This window comes from Oncorhynchus keta, chromosome 21 (genome assembly GCF_023373465.1).
Source record: "Oncorhynchus keta strain PuntledgeMale-10-30-2019 chromosome 21, Oket_V2, whole genome shotgun sequence".
Classification (NCBI taxonomy): Eukaryota; Metazoa; Chordata; class Actinopteri; order Salmoniformes; family Salmonidae; genus Oncorhynchus; species Oncorhynchus keta.
Window position 1 is genome coordinate 1,609,480 of NC_068441.1, and position 20,081 is coordinate 1,629,560.

The 20,081-nt window shown below is 42.2% G+C and overlaps 1 pseudogene; it reads right to left on the reverse strand.

Moving 5' to 3' along the window:
- Positions 1-2,629: 2,629 nt before the first annotated feature.
- On the reverse strand, positions 2,630-20,081 carry LOC118399912 (ATP-dependent RNA helicase DDX19B-like; annotated as a pseudogene).

Genomic DNA, 20,081 nt, shown 5'->3' on the forward strand with positions numbered 1-20,081 from the left:
GAGCTCTGTCAGAGTTCCCATCGGGTTCTTGGTCACCTCCCCACCTTCTCAATTTCTCAGTTTGGCCGGGCAGCTAGCTCTAGGAAGAGTCTTGGTGGTTCCAAACTTCTTCCATTTAAGAATGATGGAGGCCACTATGTTCTTGGGGACCTGTGCTGCAGAAGAACACTTTTTGGTACCCTTCCCCAGATCTGTTCCTCGACACAATGCTGTCTTGGAGCTCTACAGACTATTCCGTCGACCTCATGGCTTGGTTTTTGCTCATGCACTGTAAACTATGGGACCTTATATAGACAGGTGTGCCTTTCCAAATCCTGTCTGATCAATTTAATTTACCACAGGTGGACTCCAATCAAGTTGTAGAAATATCTCAAGGATGATCCATGGAAACAGTATTCACCTGAGCTCAATTTCAAATCTCATAGCAAAGTGCCCGAATACTTATGTAAATAAGGTATTTCTGTTTTTTTTATTTTGAATAAAGCTGTAATATAACAAAATGTGGGTAAAGTTATGGGGTCTGAATGCTTTCCGAAAGGCACCGCATGTACTCTATTTGTAGTGGAAACAAGATAAGCATAGAGCGAAAGCATGAACAATTTACCCCCCAAAATATTGATCTACCCATTTTAATATAAAACAGTTAATTTACCTTAGAGCTGATCTGATTTCCACACTGTCCAATTTTATAGTTCCACATGATGAGCAAGCTACAGACTGCAAAAAAACACAGGCCTCTGACATGACATGGCACAACCTCCTCACCAGGGTTTTATACCCCAGAACAGAGGGCATCTGATGTCACTGCTACCAGGGTGACACCCAACCACCCAGTCACAGCATGTACCCTGTGATCCCTTCTCGACTTTCATTTGCATTGAACACAGTATGAATGCATGTTGATGTGCTGAACAAGTTTGATGTTTAAAGAGGCTATATAGGACGCATGCCTTTGGGGATGCTAAGGGGTCCCCGAAATGGATAGAACTAGTTTTGCACAGTCCCTTTTGCAAATATTTGAATCATGTCTTACTTCATAAAAGTTTGGGAACCTCTTTCAGAGAAGTTATTGTTTGGCTGTTGACAGTGCACAGATCCTTTCCAATCTCAGTCCTTAAATCTGCTTGAATATCAGAGACAATGTTTAAAAAAATATTGCCGTCCATCAATGATTTCCAACCAAATTTACTGAGCTTGAGTGATTTTGACAAAAACAATGGAAATATGTTGCACTAATAGTTGTGCAACTGTAATCGGCGTAAAAATTGCTAGCTAGTACCATTTCAATCGGTGACGTACTTGCTCTGAGACCTTGAAGTAGTTGTTTCCCCTAGCTCGGCAAGGCCTGCAGCTTTTGCGGCGCGATAAGTAACGATGCTTCGAGGGTGACTGTTGTCGATGTGTTCAGAGGGTCCCTGGTTCGAGCCAAGATTGGGGCAAGGAGAAGAACAGAACAACACAAAGTTGGTAGAATCTTATTCAAAATTATTCACAGCTGTAATTGTTGCCAAAGGTGCTTCAAGAAATATTAACTCGGGAGTGTGAAAACATACAATGCCCTGCATTTTCATTTTTTATTCATTTGAAAAATAAAACGTTCTTTCACGTAACAAATGTGGAGTAAGTTGTGTAGATTGTTAGGGGGGAAAGAGGCAAAGGGTGTGTAGACTTTCACTAGCATCTGTATAATGAACAGTGTCTGTATCAACCCTGGATGGGTACCAGGGGGCACTGTATTGAAGCCAACTCCCCCACCATTGTAAAAAATACTTTGGACACTATAGAAATGAAATTTATTAATGTCTGCATTTGTTGTTAACACATGTATTTGATTACAGACACCTTAATGCATGCTTTTAAATGATCTAATAAACCAATGTGGGAAATTGGTAACTCCGTGTTACGTAGACCAAAATTAGTTTGGTTTAATTAAGAGGAGTGTGGAGTGTTAAGTACCGAATGGTACAAGACCATTACAAGACCATGGTGCTTGCCTACGGAGCTGTGAGGGGAACGGCACCTCAGTACCTCCAGGCTCTGATCAGGCCCTACACCCAAACAAGGGCACTGCGTTCATCCACCTCTGGCCTGCTCGCCTCCCTACCACTGAGGAAGTACAGTTCCCGCTCAGCCCAGTCAAAACTGTTCGCTGCTCTGGCTCCCCAATGGTGGAACACACTCCCTCACGACGCCAGGACAGCGGAGTCAATCACCACCTTCCGGAGACACCTGAAACCCCACCTCTTTAAGGAATACCTAGGATAGGATAAAGTAATCCTTCTCACCCCCCTTAAAAGATTTAGATGCACTATTGTAAAGTGGCTGTTCCACTGGATGTCATAAGGTGAATGCACCAATTTGTAAGTCGCTCTGGATAAGAGCGTCTGCTAAATGACTTAAATGTAATGTAATGAATGGTGGGTCAACCATATGTACTCCAAACATTTTCTGTCTCTCATTGATAATCCATTTACATCCACAAAATTGTAGAAGTGAGGTGAGGTTCTGTAAAGGATATTCTGATTGAACAAACATAATTCCAGCATTCAAATCAAACAAAATGATCATGCCATATTATGGACGACTCTGAAAGTTCTCCAAATACCTGTACATTTTGAACAGTCACCCATCAATTTCTTTATTTTTATTTCACCTTTATTTAACCAGGTAGGCTAGTTGAGAACAAGTTCTCATTTGCAACTGTGACCTGGCCAAGATAAAGCATAGCAGTGTGAGCAGACAACACAGAGTTACACATGGAGAAAACAATAAACAAGTCAATAACACAGTATAAAAAAATCTATATACAAAGTCTATATACATTGTGTGCAAAAGGCATGAGGGAGGTAGGCGAATAATTACAATTTAGCAGATTAACACTGGAGTGATAAATGATCAGATGGTCATGTGCAGGTAGAGATATTGGTGTGCAAAAGAGCAGAAAAGTAAATAAATAAAATAATAAATAAAAACAGTATGGGGATGAGGTAGATAAAATGGGTGGGCTATTTACCGATGGACTATGTACATCTGCAGCGATCGGTTAGCTCCTCAGTTAGCTGCTCAGCTGCTCAGAATGTTAATTTACTATAATGGAGAAATGTTGTAGGTGTATTCAGCTGGTAAGGAATGATTTTAAATAGATCATTCAGATATATTTATCATTCAAATGTATTTGACCTAATGCCATATACATACTAAACAAAAATATAAACGCAACAGGCAAATTATTGGTCCCATGTTTCATAAGCTGAAATAAAAGATCCCATTTTCCATACACACAAAAAACGTATTTCTTTCAAATGTTGTGCACACATTTGTTTACATCCCTGTTAGGGAGCATTTCTCCCTTGCCAAGAAAATACATCCACCTGAAAAGCTGTGGCATATCAAAAAGCTGATTAAACCACATGATCATTACACAGGTGCACCTTGTGCTGGGGATAATAAAAGGCCACTCTAAAATGTACAGTTGTGTCACACGACGCCACACAAAAATAGGACAAAACACACATCACGACAAAAGACAACGCTACATAAAGAGAGACCTAAGACAACAACATAGCAAGGCAGCAACACATGACAACCAAGGGTACTCTGTGACAGGTTGTGGCTGAGACAACAGATTTTGACTTTATACACTGAACCCTTTGAGAAAAGTAGTTAGCAAACCAGGCCAAAGACCCCTCAGAGACACCAATACTCCTTAGCCGGCCCACAAGAATGGAATGGTCTAACGTATCAAAAGCTTTGGCCAAGTCAATAAAAATAGCAGCACAACATTGCTTAGAATCAAGGGCAATGGTGACATCATTAAGGACCTTTGATAAGGTTGCAGTGACCCATCCATAGCTTGAAACCAGATTGCATACCAGAGAGAATACTATTGACATCAAGAAAGCCAGTCAGTTGATTATTGACACGTTTTTCCAACACTTTTGATAAACAGGGCAAAATAGAAATAGGCCTATAACAGTTAGGATCAGCATGATCTCCCCCTTTAAATAAAGGACGGACCGGGGCTGCCTTTCAAGCAATGGGAACCTCCCCAGAGAGGAGAGACAGGTTAAATGGTCAGAGATAAGCTTGGCGATGATAGGGGCAGCAACCTTAAAGAAGAAAGGGTAAACCATCTGACCCAGATGTTTTTTGGGGGGTCAAGTTTAAAGGAACTCCTTTAGCACCTCGGGCAGGGGAAAAAATAGGGAGGAGCGTCAGAGCTAGTCACATTAGAAGGGGTGGCTGACTCAAATAAGAATCCTGACTTAATGAAGTGGTGATTAAAGAGCTCAGCCATGTGCTTCTTGTCAGTAACAACCACATCATCAACATTAAGGGACATGGGCAGATGTGAAGGAGGTTTATTCTCCAGATCTTTAATTGTTTTCCAGAACATCTTGGGGTTAGACCCAGAGAGAGAACTGCTCCTTAAAGTAACTAACTTTGGCCTTCCGGATAGCCTGAGTGCACTTATTTCTCATTTGCCTGAACGAGAGCCATGAGTCAGCCTGAGTATGCGTATGCTAAGCCTTTTGCCAAATGTAATTCTTGAGGGAGAGTAACTCTGAAAGATCATGGTCGAACCAGGGGCTGAACCTGTTTTTAATGATCTTGTTTTTTATGGTGGCGTGTTAACAATACCACTGAAAATATTTTAAAAAAGAAGGTTCCTTGCTGTCCCTAGTCCACCTGGCCATGCTGCTGCTCCAGTTTCAACTGTTCTGCCTTACTATTATTTATGAACATTTGAACATCTTGGCCATGTTCTGTTATAATCTCCACCCGGCACAGCCAGAAGAGGACTGGCCACCCCACATAGCCTGGTTCCTCTCTAGGTTTCTTCCTAGGTTTTGGCCTTTCTAGGGAGTTTTTCCTAGCCACCGTGCTTCTACACCTGCATTGCTTGCTGTTTGGGGTTTTAGGCTGGGTTTCTGTACAGCACTTTGAGATATCAGCTGATGTATTGAGCAATTTTCCTGATTATGCACTATGCTTCCCTGGAGATCTCATTCATATCGGTAATCAGGGACTGGGTTAAAGGTCAACTGCAGCCATTTTACCCTAACACCAAATCCCTTCTGGGAAACAATTAAGTCTTATGGTGATGGGTGCACATTTTGTTTTTTTTCCCCAAGCACTACACAGCTGATTCAAAAAACCAACTCATCATCATGCTTGGATTATTTGAATCAGCTATGTATTGCTTGGGCAAAACACTAAAAGTGCACCTGGGGACAGGGTTTGAGAAACCCTGGTCTGAGTTGGGGAGGGGAAAACTGTAAATTAGATGTTATTAACAGAGGTTTGGAACTCTTTAAAATCGGTCTATTAACTAATTTGCCGTATGGTGAAAACTACATCCCACAAAAACAGGCTGTAATTTCAGGTAGTCTTTCCAAAAGGCTCTTACACTAAAAAGGCATTAGCATTTTTCACAATTATACAGTATTATTCTAACCTCAGGGTAGAAATATTATAAAACACAGGAATATCACAACTGCACTGGGCCTTTATACAAAAATCTCTGTAAAATGATGGCACTTGTTTCCACTCCACTAAAAGTAATGCATGAACTGGGAAGACAGCGGCACTACAAGTAACATTTAATTTGCATAATAAAAAATAAAAAAGCTAAACACAATCCATTGTGCTCCAAGCCTACCATTGTACAATGGCATTACAATGCACACTTAGACAATGTTCCCTAATATTACAGACTTTATTCATTAAGAAGTACAAAGAGTGAAACCCGTACATTTCAGAGACTTATTAAAAATACCAGAGATATAAAACATTTCCACCACATGTAAACATTATAGCTGTGTTTGTGGCCTTTGCTCTACTTCTCTCTCTCCAACTTGAAAATAAAACTATAGGAGTACAGTCAGTGTGGGGTTGGAGGGGGGCGGAGGAGGAGTCTGAGGAGTTGGTGTGGCAGGTAAGAGGGGGGGCTAAGGCTGTAGCAGTCAGGTTGTAGACACACTCTCTTCAGCTAGCAATTTTTTCAATCTCATCCAGATCAGCTGTGTCCAGCTTCTCAATTTTCTTATCTGTGGATGATGGGGAATAAGGATTAGGTCATTCTAAAGACTATTGTCTTATGGAGAGAAAAAAACAACATGTTATATCTCAAAAGAAAATGGATGGCAGGGTAGCCTAGTGGTTAGAGCGTTGGACTAGTAACCGAAAGGTTGCAAGTTCAAATCCCCGAGCTGACATGGTACAAATCTGTCGTTCTGAACAGGCACTGTTCCTAGGCCGTCATTGAAAATAAGAATTTGTTCTTAACTGACTTGCCTAGTAAAATAAAGGTAAAATAAAATAAAATAAAAATGACTAGCTAAACTGGATAAATCTCTGCAGTGGACGTATTCTAAAGTTGTTATTTTGTTCTTGGTTGAAAATTCATTATTACTCTCTAATGTTCATTCTCTGGATAATAAAGTTGACGAGATCAGGGCGAGGTGTAATAACATAGAGGAACTCAAGTCCTTCTGTTCACCCAACCGAGAATACCTCAAATGCCGACCGTATTACTTCCCAAAATAATTATCGTTGGCTAGGGTCGCAGCCATACATATTCCCCCTCAAGCCGATACCATGACGGCCCTCAACTTCACTGGACTTTATGCAAACTGGAAACTACATATCCTGAGGCCGCATTTGTTGTAGCTGGTGATTTTAACAAAGCAAATCTGCGAAAAACACTACTGAAGTTCTATCAGCACATTGACTGTAGTACTCGAGCTGTTAAAAACACTCGACCGCTGCTACTCCAACTTCTGGGATGCCTACAAGGACCAACCTCCCTTCGGCAAATCTGATCACGAGTCCATTTTGCTCCTCCCTTCCTATAGGCAGAAACTCAAAAACAGGAAGTACCTGTGCTAAAGTCTATTCAACTCTGGTCTGACCAATCGGAATCAACGCTTCAAGATTATTTTGATTCCGCAGACTGGGATATGTTCTGGGTAGCCTCTGAGAATAACATTGACGAATACACTGATACAATTGGTGAGTTTATCAGGAAGTGTATAGGAGATGTTGTAACCACGGTGACTACTAAAACCTACCCTAACCATAAACCGTGGATAGATGGCAGCATTGGGGCAAAACTGGAAGTGCGAACCATCGCATTAAACCGTGGCAAGGTGACTGGGAATATGACCGAATACAAACAGTGTAGTTATTCATTCCGAAAGGCAATCAAACTGTCAAAACGTCAGTATAGATACAAAGCGGAGTCGCTCAGACACGAGACCCCAGACACGAGACCCCGACATCTTGCTTCTGGACAAGCTAAACAACTTCGCCCACTTTGAGAATAACACAGTGCCACCACTACTAAGGACTGTGGGCTCTCCTCCGTGGCCGACGTGAGTAACACTGGAATCCGTGATTCTTTCGGTGGCATTGAGGATTACACCACGTAAGTCATTGGCTTCATCAATAAGTGCGTCGATGACGTCATCCCCACAGTAACCATATGTACATACCCCAAGCAGACACCATGGATTACAGGCAACATCTGCACTGAGCTAAAGGGTAGAGCTGCCGCTTTCAATGAGCGGGACTCTAACCCGGAAGCTTATAAGAAAACCTGCAATGCCCTCGACGAACCATCAAACAGGCAAAGCGTCAATACAGAACAAAAATGTTATCGAACTACACCAGCTCCGACGCTCGTTGGATGTGGCAGGGCTTGCAAACTATTACAGACTACAAAGGGAAGCACAGTCGCGATGTGCCCAGTAACGCGAGCTGCCCAGTGACACGAGCCTACGAAACGAGCTAAATTACTTCTATGCTCACTTCGAGGCTAGCAACACTGAAGCATGCATGAGAGCTTAACCTCTTGAACCTCTGGGGGCAGTATTTAATTTTTGGATGAAAAACGTTCCCGTTTCAAACAAGATATTTTGTCACGAAAAGATGCGACTATGCATATAATTGACAGCTTTGGAAAGAAAACACTCTGACGTTTCCAAAACGTGCCACAGAACTAATGCTACAGGCGAAACCAAGATGAAATTTCATACAGGAAGTGAGCCAGATTTGAGGCGCTGTGTTCCAATGTCTCCTTATATGGCTGTGAATGCGCAAGGAGAGAGCCTACACTTTCTGTTGTTTCCCCAAGGTGTCTGCAGCATTGTGACGTATTTGTAGGCGTATCATTGGAAAATTGACCATAAGAGACTACATTTACCAGGTGTCCGCTCGGTGTCCTCCGTCGAAACTATTGCGTAATCTCCAGGTGCGTGCATGTTTCCATTTTGAACAGAGGAGAAACCAAACTGCCACGAGTGACTTAATCATCAAATAGATATGTGAAAAACACCTTGAGGATTGATTCTAAACAACGCTTGCCATGTTTCTGTCGATATTATGGAATTAATTTCTGAATTTTTTTGGGGGGGGTTCTCAGCCAAACGTGATGAACAAAACGGAGCGATTTCTCCTACACAAATAATATTTTTGGAAAAACTGAACATTTGCTATCTAACTGAGAGTCTCCTCATTGAAAACATCCGAAGTTCTTCAAAGGTAAATTATTTTATTTGAATGCTTTTCTTGTTCTTGTTTTTGTTCTCTATAGCAGGCCAGGCAGAAGGCTGTTAGCTAGTCTGTCACTAGCACAGTCAGTGTCGTCAACTCAACTCAGCTATCCCCATCCCTCCATTATTGAAAGAGATCGTGATACCTCACATCTCAAAACAGGGCTACTTAATGTTAGCTCCCCGACTTCCAAGGCAGTTATAGTCAATGAACTAATCACTGATCATAATCTTGATGTGATTGGCCTGACTGAAACATGGCTTAAGCCTGATGAATTTACTGTGTTGAATGAGGCCTCACCTCCTGGTTACACTAGTGACCATATCCCCTGCGCATCCCAAAAAGGCGGAGGTGTTGCTAACATTTACGTTAGCAAATTTCAATTTACAAAAAAAAAAAAAAAAAACATTTGTCTTTTGAGCTTCTAGTCACGAAATCTATGCAGCCTACTCAATCACTTTTTTTTATAGCTACTGTTTACAGGCCTCCTGGGCCATATACAGCGTTCCTCACTGAGTTCCCCGAATTCCTATCGGACCTTGTAGTCATAGCAGATAATATTCTAATTTTTGGTGACTTTAATATTCACATTATTATTAAAAGTCCGCAGACCCACTCCAAAAGGCTTTCGGAGACATCATCGACTCAGTGAGTTTTGTCGAACATGTCTCCAGACATACTCACTGCCACAGGGGCGGCAGGGTAGCCTAGTGGTTAGAGCGTTGGACTAGTAACCGGAAGGTTGCAAGTTAAAACCCCCAAGCTGACCAGGTACAAATCTGTCGTTCTGCCCCTGAACAGGCAGTTAACCCACTGTTCCTAGGCAGTCATTGAAAATAAGAATTTGTTCTTAACTGACTTGCCTAATTAAATAAAGGTAAAAAAAAAATACTCTGGACCTAGTTTTGTCCCACGTAAATGTTGTGGATCTTAATATTTTTCCTCATAATCCTGGACTATCGGACCACCATTGTATTACGTTTGTAATCGCAACAAATAATCTGCTCAGACCCGAACCAAGGAGCATCAAAAGTCATGATATAAATTCTCAGACAACCCAAAGATTCCTTGATGCCCTTCAAGACTCCCTCTGCCTACCCAATAAACTTCAGTGCTAAATACACCTGCTAGAATAAAAAAAATGTGATCATATTACTCCAGTGCTAGCCTCCCTACACTGGCTTCCTGTTAAGGCAAGGGCTGATTTCAAGGTTTTACTGCTAACCTACAAAGTATTACATGGGCTTGCTCCTACCCATCTTTCCGATTTGGTCCTGCCGTACATACCTACATGTACGCTACAGTCACAAGACGCAGGCCTCCTAATTGTCCCTATAATTTCTAAGAAAACAGCTGGAGGCAGGGCTTTCTCCTATAGAGCTCAATTTTTATGGAATGGTCTGCCAACCCATGTGAGAGATGCAGACTCTGTCTCAACCTTTAAGTCTTTATTGAAGACTCATCTCTTCAGTAGGTCCTATGATTGAGTGTAGTCTGGCCCAGGAGTGTGAAGGTGAACGGAAAGGCACTGGAGCAACGAACCGTCCTTGCCGTCTCTGCCTAGCTGGTTCCCCTCTCTCCACTGGGATTCTCTGCCTCTAACCCTAATACAGGGGCCGAGTCACTGGCTTACTGGTGCTCTTCCATGCCGTCCCTAGGAGGGGTGCGTCACTTGAGTGGGTTGAGTCACTGACGTGGTCTTCCTGTCTGGGTTGTCACCCCCCTTGGGTTGTGCCGTGGCGGAGATCTTTGTGGGCTATACTCGGCTTTGTCTCAGGATGGTAAGTTGGTGGTTGAAGATATCCCTCTAGTGGTGTGGGGGCTGTGCTATGGCAAAGAAGTGGGTGGGGTTATATCCTGCCTGTTTGGCCCTGTCCGGGGGTATCATGGGATGGGGCCACAGTGTCTCCTGATCCCTCCTGTCTCAGCCTCCAGTATTTATGCTGCAGTAGTTTGTGTCGGGGGGCTAGGGTCAGTCTGTTATATCAGGAATATTTGTCCAGTGTCCTATGTGAATTTAAGTATGCTCTCTCTAATTCCCTTTCTTTCTTTCTCTCGGGGGACCTGAGCCCTAAGACCATGCCTCAGGACTACCTGGCATGATGACTCCTTGCTGTCCCCAGTCCACCTGGCCGTGCTGCTGCTCCAGTTTCAACTGTTCTGCCTGCGGCTATTGAATCCTGACCTGTTCACCGGATGTGCTACCTGTCTCAGACCTGCTGTTTTCAACTCTCTAGAGACAGCAGGAGCGGTAGATACTCTGAATGATCGGCTATGAAAAGCCAACTGACATTTACTCCTGAGGTGCTGACCTGTTGCACCCTCGACAACTACTGTGATTATTATTATTTGACCATGCTGGTCATTTATGAACATTTGAACATCTTGGCCATGTTATGTGAAAGACTCCAGCCACCTTAGTCATAGACTGTTCTCTCCGCACGGCAAGCAGTAACGGAGCGCCAAGTCTAGGTCCAAAAGGTTTCTTAACAGCTTCTACCCCCAAACCATAAGACTCCTGAACAGCTAATCAAAGGGCTACCCAGACCCCTCTTTTACACTGCTGTTACTCTCTGGTTATTATCTATGCATAGTCACTTTAACTCTACGTACATGTACATATTACCTCAACTAACCGGCGCCCCCGCACATCGACTCTGTACCGGTACCCCCTGTATAAAGCCTCGCTTGTTATTTTACTGATGCCGTTGAATTATTTTTTACTTTATTTTCTATATTACTTATCACTTCGTTTTTTTTATTAAGGGCTTGTAAGTAAGCATTTCACTGTTGTATTCAGGTGCATGTGACAAATACAATTTGATTTTTAAAAACATTTAAAAGGTAGTGTACACAATAGTTTTCCAAGTAGAGATAGACCTGTGTAATGTATCAGTCTACTACAGCCATTTGCAGGAGTCAGAGTTGCTCTTGTATGACTACCTTAACTGAAAGTCTTTCTCTAAAAGAGCTCTCAGGTCTATGTGTTCTGATGCATGTCTGTATTGTCCCTGAGTGAGTCCTATACTGTAGACAATTTCCACATACAGATCATTCAATTCAGTAAAATGCATTCAAAGCTCCTGTTAGTATGGTTGGTTGAGTAACCTCTGGCGCAGACGTTGGTGGTGACCAGGACCTTCTCCTTTCCTTCTCTGAAGCGGTCGATGACAGCAGCTCTCTGCTCCACCTGCATCTCCCCACTGAGCAGCGCCACCTGGTGGCCCTCCCGGGACAGCTCACCTGCCTGCCAGCCCGCAGCCCTGTCTGAGGGAGGACAGAGAAGGGGAAAAGTATACTGAGAGGAACACCACATACCAAATCAACCCCCTACCCACTTGAAACTGCTCCCCTAGCCCGTTGTGCAGATCTGAGATTATCAAATAGGTGTAAGCAATATGGTAATACTGCTTACATTATTTTTAAATTTAAAGCTTGGCAGTTGGGATTGAAAATGTCCTGATATTCCACATCCCTTATCTGAGAATAAATAAAATACATTGTGTGTGTTTGAGATCGACTACATTGCAGACAGACTACTCCGAATTACTGATCTACAAATCACCTTGCTTCCCAAATAACTACACATCATGTGATAACGATGAGTGATTCTGCACCTGCAAACGTCCAGATGACTCGCCCCGAATAACTCCTTAACTCACATGACAGATGATCATGGCCTGAGCAATGGTGATGGCCCCGTAGATGTCGCAGAGGTCCATGAACTTCTCCTCTTTGCTGTGACAGATGACGTAGTACTGCTTGGTGGTGTCCAGCGTCTCCTCTTCCCTCTTCAGCTTGATGATGTTGGGGGTCTGGGACGACGCACTGGGCAAAGTTCCACACCATCTCCTCAAACGTGGCAGAGAACAGGAGAATCGGACACTGTTTGGGTAGCGTCCTAAAATACAGAGCGCGAGTGTGTCAGGGGTCAGTGTGTTTTTTTGTTTTGTGTGGCAATATCCTTAAACACAGAGGGCGGAGGGGATCTGTGTGTTTGTGTGCGCATTGGTACCTTTAAATGCGTATGCTCTGGTCCTGGTGTCCCTGTGTAGCAATCATGACATCAGCCTCTTCCAGGACAAACACCTTAATCTTCTTGGGGGTCGGTGAATTTAAACTTCAGACACCAGTCCAGCATGGTGCCTGGCGTCCCAATCACTACCTACTCCTGGAGCTGCGTGCCTCTCTGCACTGGGGGGAGAGGAAGATAGTGAGAAAAGGGTGATCTATAGTGCTAATCCAAACCAAACTGTATTTAGGTGAGACTTGCGAAGCAAAAGTCCCGACTTCAGCTCTTCGTCATACTACTTCTCATTCTTATTCTTCCGCTGGCTACTCCTCTTACACCGTTTAAGATAGAAACGCCATTCAAACTTTATAATGTGTAATCTGGGTTAGGTTGCTTGCATACAACTTTTTGATTTGTATACATCTTTCATAATTAGTCTTTCTTTTGGTCCAGCCATTCAGTTTAATGGGACTTCCTTTTTCAACACTAAAGCAGGGGTAGTCAACTACTCTTTGACAAGGTCCAGTGACACACATTTCCTAAGTGGCAAAGGTCCGGGTTGACATCGTCCTTTATCGGCACTGTGGTACAGCGTAGTAAGACAGTTGTCGACATGTTGTTATATAAAATGTACATTAAATGAGACTAAGCATTTTAATTGATTTCAACTTTCTTTTGAATGTAAACGTGCAACATTGCTGAAGAATAAAAGTGGTTGCATAATTGCTTATGCAAAAAGTGTACTGTGAACCATTGTACATGGGCCTTGAATTAAAAACACTTAAATAAAAATAAATTGCATGTATTCTGGAGAAGGAGGGAGAGTTGAACAGAAATAATCATCTGAATGCGAATCTGAACATCACTGTGGGCCATGCAATATTCATGTAGAAGTCACTCTGGGCCTTTCCATTGCATCAGTGAGAGAAATCTTCTACCAATGCTTTGAACTTTTGCACAAAAGTGTGAGATCAACTCAAGACACTGGAGAAGTTGTTCATTGGTGAGCTTGGAGCGGTATTTGTTTTTAAAAGAAGTTAATTGTGGAGAAGACCGATTCACAGCTGTATGTGGAGCCAAACATGGTCAGGATGTAGAGTGCCAGTTTCTTGAGAACAGGGACATCAGCTGCAGGTAGCATCTTTCCCCAAAAGGTTACAAAGTTAAATCACCAGCCTGCTCCTTCAAAGCCACATTCTCTTGCAGCTCAATCAACTCCATTTGCAGTGATGCAACACCTACCAATCTGAATAACTGTTTTGCTTCTTCTGACAACTTAGTCATATTTGTGACCAAGAAGTGGTTCTGGATGAGCAGCAGCAGTTCTCTTCCAATAGTGAAGTCATCAAAGCGAGCCATAAAGTTATCCATCAGCTTCTGGATGAAATCAACACGGTTGGAAACACCTTTGTCTCCCTGCATTTACACCAGAAGATTTGGGAAGTGGACAAGTAAGTTCTCCCTGGAGATCATTCTTGAAAAGCTCCAATGTCTTCTGGGAAGCCCGGGCTGCCATTATATCATACACTGTGTCGTCCCATCCCTGCAGATTAACATTCATTTGATTAAAAGGTGTGATGTAATGTCTGTCAAAAATGCAATCATTTCCATCTTCTCCTCATCTTCCAAAAACTCCGAAAACTGAGCTGCCTGGTCACTCTTTCTCTCGGAGTAAAACAAAAGATTTGATTTCCTTCCCAAATGGCCCACAAGAGTTCCAAAACCCTGCCGTTGCTGAGCCATCTGACATTGCGCAGTGGTAAGTCCTCAAAACTGGCATTGGCCTCTGTCAGAATGCGGCGCAGCAGTTGATGTTTCTCTCAAAATGTTGATCAGTTTAATCATCGTTGTCATGACCTCAGAATATTATTATTTTCCCAGACTGGCACATAGGACCGATTGATGAATGATGCAGTGATAGGTCAGGTCAGGGTGGTCCTCTTTCAAATGTGCAACCAGTACCCTTATTCTTCCTATCATGGCTGGAATGTCATCTGTGGTGATGGAGACCACGGACTTCAGATCCATGCCCCTTTTTTGTCATTATCCCTTTGGATATCCCTCATGGATATCCTCTCCCCGCGTCTGTGCTTCTAGATTTGTTAAGCCCAACAGCTCCTCTCAGAATCCCTTCTTTTGTTTTCGTTATGAAATCTAACAAAACACCAGAAGCTGGGCATAATCGGTGTCATCTGTTGATTTAGCCACAGCTAATGCAATGCATGTTGCATTCTGAATGGCCTTCATCAAGATGTGAAGTTAAATCTTCAGCTAATATTTCAGTCCTCATCGTTGTGGAATCTGACAGTGGGATTTGTTTGAGCTTCTCCCTGAGCTCATCTTTTTGTTTACCTTCAAGCAAGGTGTCAGCAACTCTACACATGCATTATTTTACCGCCTCAGCATCTGAACATGTTTTCTGATGTATTCCAAAAACCCAAGCTATCCTCAGTGAAAAATCCATTGCACATTGTTGGGGTGTCAGGAAACTGACAAGTGAACATCTCATATTGGGATTTTGAGTTGGTTAATCTGGTTTGTTCTCACCTCAGTGTTCAGGGGATACATCTGATCCAATTTACTATGTCTGGGCTCATAATGGCGCTTAACATTGGGACTTTTCACAAGAGCTAAGGACTCACTGCATATCAGGCACATATGTGCTAGTTGCGGGGAGAATGAATACATGCTGTTCCATCCAATTGTCTTTGAAAATACGATTTTCAGAATCAACCTTTACTTTTTTTTACAAGTTATATTAACAAAGATACTGGTAACTAAGTTCCTTCTATCTGTGATATTAACAGTTGTGAACTACGGTCAAAACGTTGTTTCTTTCCGTCTACTTGTCCCAAGGTTCCGCAGAGGATATTTGGATTGATGTAATTGCATATAACTACTCGATTGGATTAGACGGGGCACTAGTAGTAGGTGGCCGTTGCTTTGAGAGAGAGCAAGAAAGAGAGGTTGCAGAGTTAAAAGAGAGCGCTGCACCCGGTAGATTTTTTTTTAAAGCCATCTAAAAATAATTTCTTAACTTTATGTATCAAAATGCGATGTGGTCTGGTCCGGATTGACCCTTCTCTGGGCCCGGACCCGGATCGCAGTCCACCAGTTGAGTTTGGCTCTTCTAAAACTTCCCATTGTGACATCATCACTAACATACACTGTAAACAATGTAACTTTTGACACCTCAGCTACTTGACCACTTCGCAATCAACTTAGACAAAAAGTTAAACCATATGAAATCTTCCTGTATTTCTCTGCTATACAAATCTGAAATATTAACAGAATTATCTGATACCAATAAAACTTCACAGCTGTTTAAGTAACGGCATGAACAACATTTTATCTAACTTTTTATAAAAACAACACATTTTGACCACTTCCCCGACAAGTTAGACAAAAAGTTAGAGGGTATGACATCTTCGTATATTTCTTTCAAATCTGTTTGCAGAACAAAAATATATCAGCTACGGATCTAACAATAGATCTGTTTTAACACATTTATTTCCAAAACAACTGCTGTTTTAAGACCACTCCCCCAACAAGTCAGACAAAGACTTAGTGTATGAAATCTTCATATACTGCTATTCAAATCTGGTTTGAACAAAAAAAAAAATTCTACCAATAAAAAGTTAGCTGTTTGTAGGAGTTTAGAGTGACAAACAAAAGCTAGCTAACAGCCCTCTTATGTCTCATCATTATGCAGCCCAAACAGAGCTGTTGCTATGGATACTCACACAAACTTAGAGGGTATGACATCTTGGTCTATTTTTGTGCTATTAAAATCTGGAACAGAATCTAGAACAGAATTATTCTACCAATAACAGCTGTTTGTCAGAGTTCAGAGTGACGAAAAGCAGTTAGCCAACTAACACCTCTCTTTGTCGCTTCATTGAGTAGAGCAAATTGCACCGTTGCTATGGATATATCAATGCATTTCGGATGGCAAAAAGGTCCATACACTAGAAAAAGAAATAAAAATCTAATTCTCGACCTCTCCTCATTCACCATCAACTCCAAACCAACACTGAGACGTTCAGATTGACTTTACTTAGATTGCTTGGCAAAATTGTTGATACCATACACTTTTTTGAACTAAAACCACTTAAAATGTGCATAAATTAACCTGAATTTTTATTTTATACTAGCATTTTGCAACCTTTTTTTAAGAGACAGTAAAGGACTAAGTAATAGACTTACGTTCGTTTCCTCTGATGGCGTAGACTAGTTTGACCTCTGAGTAGTACTTCCCCATCTGCTCAATGACCTTTCCTATCTGTAGGGCCAGCTCATAAGTGGGAGACACACACATACACTAGGGGAGAGGAGAGAGGAAGGTTTTAGATAAAAGTGGTATTAAACATCTCACCTGCTAATGCCCAAAATATGCCACTATGAACAATGGAGACACACCCATGCAGTCTTGCCCCTTTACACCTGGGTCATGTTCATTAGGCGCGTTTGGACGTACTACCTGGAACTGTGTGTCCTAATGAATATGACACAGAGAGGTCAGGGTTCAGAGGTCAGACTCACCTGAGGAAACTTGTTGTTGGGGGTCGACGTGACTGAGCATGGCCAGGACGAAAGCAGCCGTCTTAAATGGGGAAGAGCAAGAGAGTGAGGGAGGTAGACTCTTGGTAGTGATCTCATGTTTTAACTCAAATCTAGAGGAAGCTCTCTGTAAACTCACGGTTCTGCGAGCATCAAGGGTAAAGTGTTCTCTTGGATTTTGGAGGGGCGGTTGAAGCCCATGGCGTATACTCCCTGAAGCAGCTGAGGTTTACTGTGAGGACGTGAAGGGGTGAAAGGACACAGTGAATATTAAAGGCAGAGTACAGTCAAAAACATGATTTTCTTCTGTTTTATATATTTCCACACTATGGAGGTTGGAATAATTCTGTGAAATTGTGAAAATGATAATGCACTTTTAGTGTAAGAGCGGTTTGAAAACACTGCTTGAAATTTCAGCCTGTTTTGGTGGGATGGAGTTTTCGCCTGCCTAGCGACATTACCAGGCAGTATAACTAAATAGACCAATAACAAAGTCTGCGTTTCAAACACCCCCGTCCACTTACCCTCGCCTTATGACCTTGGGGGAATCCCCACGGCCATATTTGTCGTCGGTTCAAATGATTAGCCAAGCAAGGGAAGTTTGCAGGGTAAGACCCTCAGCCCTCGTTTTGAAGTGGAGTTTGCGAGTGTACAATTATGTTCATTTGGAGCCTGAAACGCCCCATAATTCAATTTGCGATGATTGTACATCCGCTAAGAAAAGTCCACCAAAACTTAAAACTTCAACATCGATATGGAGTCAACTTTTTAGAAAAGTAAAAACTAATGTAAATAAGTTTGAAATTGTGCTACTAATGTACAAACAGGTCTCATAAAAGTAATGATGTTTTTGTTCGGTTTGCTTTCGTAAATTGGAGAAATATAACATGTTCCTTCTTCAGCAGTAGCTAGGCAGGCTAACCTTAGTTAGCTAGCAAATTAATTAGCTATCATACAGTAGGCATATATTAATAATGCTATAGTTAATATAAGTAGACATGCAATCATAATTGACTGTAGCGCATATATTTTTTATTTTAATTGAAAACAATCACAATAAGGTACTTAATTGTTACCCAGAAATTATCTGATAGAGATGGGGGAAAAAAATGTCTGCATTGGCGCATTAAAAGAGAGAAAAGGAGACAGGGCACCATGGGGAAAGCACATTGGTTGTGATCAATAAGACTCACAACTGAAAATGTTTTAAAATATTTTGCAACAGAGAGCAAAAATATATATATTTTTTTTTTGGGGGGGGGCAAGTTCATTTCAGCTATTCCGTGCACGTTTCAGTCTGTTTCCTTCCATTTGATGACTAATAAACATGACCTCTGTAGGTGCACTCTTGACCATCTATAGCTGGACAGTTTGTAGCATACTTACAGCCGAAGCTCCTCAAATGATTTTACGGAGTAGAGTGGAGAGTTTGGATCCCGCTGAAGGACCTCTACTTGATTGGTTGTGTTCACTAGATTACTGCGTATCAACTTATTCAACAACGACTGTGCCGCCTTGTCATCTAAACATTGAACATTTCTATGAACATCTGATCATTGAAGGCGACCCAGGCTCTCTGTCAAAGTAAGCTTAAGCATACTATAAATAAGCAACCGTATTCTGTGAGGCCAAGCTGCAATGGTCTGTCTTCTTGGTTGTGCCCACCTTTGTCGTCTTCCTCCTCCTCTCTTTTGTTTCCCTCGCCTCCTTCCATCTTTGCAGACGTTGAAGCACTTGCTGCTGCTGATGTGGTTGTTGTTGTCGTGCTTGCTGCGCCTGTGTGGGTTCAATATGTTATGTGTTAGCTTGTATTCTCAGGACAAAGTATACGTTTTAAAATGAAATATTTTATAGACCTAAGGTGGCTGAGAACCTATCTTACCATTTCCCTCAAGCTTGTCTTTGATTTGCAGGCTACCAATCTAGGAAACAAAAACCTTGACTGTTTTTGGGGAGGTGCAGGAATTTTGATTATGTTGTTACTTGTCAAGTGCACCCTTTCAATTACAAACAAAGAATGATTGCTGGCTTTGACTTGGTTCTCGAGAGCCCCATTGGAGTCATGAGAAGGGCTAACTTTGACTCAAAACAACTGACAGCCAAGTGCACTGACAGATCGATGAGTGGGTAAACGTCAACCACTGATTTCACACACGCATGCCCGGCCACTTAGGAATCTGCAGCTGCCTGGACAGATGACATGCTCATGAACATGTCGCGAGAAGCAATAATTGTAATCTAGTACGAAATCAAATTGTGTGTCATAGGCGTAATGGCATGCATTTACCATCAAAAACAAACCACTTGTTACTAGTTGATCTGGCTGGCCGAGTTAGAATGTTAGCTCACTTGGTTTAACTAGCTAGCGTTAGTCGTCGTGATGTTGATCGGTTTTAGGATTGAGGGAGTCTTTTGAGTCATGCATACAATGTTCATTGCTTACAATACATTTAGGTAAGTTGACAGAGGACGCGGTAGATAGAGAACTAGATGAAGTATAGGCAGGTGGACTAACATTTCGTCAAAAGCGCAGTTCGGGCTAGTTCTTACCGATTCCGCCGCGGCTTCTTGTTCGTCCACAGCCTGGGCCCAGGAGTCCGTTGCCATGATGTCCGCGGTTGTTCAGTCACCCTCGTCGTCTTCTCACCACCGGAACCCCTCTAGTTTCAACACCGAACAGACAACTGAGCTAGGAAAGTGTTTCCAAAGTCTGAAAAAAATTGGTTTCCACTAGTTACCACAGCCACAAAGTCCACATCGATTTTTGGTCTTCATTCACGGTTAGGTTTAATAAAATCGAATTTTAAGAAAAGTATTTGTAGAATTAGGCTGGTTGTATGACTTTGTGTCAGTGGTAACTCCGCTCTGGAAAGCACCTGTACGTCCGTAAAAAAGTCTGGATGGAGAATGAGACAAGAGCGAGCAAAATAGTTCCTCCCAACACCCAACTGGC